The sequence below is a fragment of the Mizuhopecten yessoensis genome, unplaced genomic scaffold, assembly GCF_002113885.1.
Source record: "Mizuhopecten yessoensis strain PY_sf001 unplaced genomic scaffold, ASM211388v2 scaffold716309, whole genome shotgun sequence".
Lineage (NCBI taxonomy): Eukaryota > Metazoa > Mollusca > Bivalvia > Pectinida > Pectinidae > Mizuhopecten > Mizuhopecten yessoensis.
In genome coordinates this window covers 348,488-349,249 of record NW_018480052.1, presented here as the reverse complement: position 1 = coordinate 349,249, position 762 = coordinate 348,488, and positions in this window count along the sequence as shown.

The following is a 762-nucleotide window of genomic DNA, read 5'->3' as shown; positions in this document are numbered from 1 at the left end:
GAGTAATACAACCAAATACCATTACGGAGTAATACAACCCAATACCATTACGGAGTAATAAAACCCAATACCATTACAGAGTAATACAACCAAATACCATTACTCAATACAATCCAATACCATTACAGAGTAATACATCCCAATACCATTACGGAGTAATACAACCCAATATCATTACGGAGTAATACATCCCAATACCATTACGGAGTAATACAACCAAATACCATTACGGAGTAATACAACCCAATACCATTACGGAGTAATAAAAACCCAATACCATTACGGAGTAGTACAACCCAATACCATTACAGAGTAATACAACCCAATACCATTACAGAGTAATACATCCCAATACCATTACGGAGTAATACAACCAAATACCATTACGGAGTAATACAACCCAATACCATCACGGAGTAATACAACCCAATACCATTACGGAGTAACACAACCCAATACCATTACGGAGTAATACAACCCAATACTATTACGAAGTAATACAACCCAATACCATTACGGAGTAATAAAAACCCAATACCATTACGGAGTAATACAACCCAATACCATTACAGAGTAATACAACCCAATACCATTACGGAGTAATGGTATTGGGTTGTATTACTTCGTAATAGTATTGGGTTGTATTACGGAGTAATACAACCCAATACTATTACAGAGTAATACAACCAAATACCATTACAATCCAATACCATTACGGAGTAATACAACCCAATACCATTACGGAGTAATACAACCCAATAC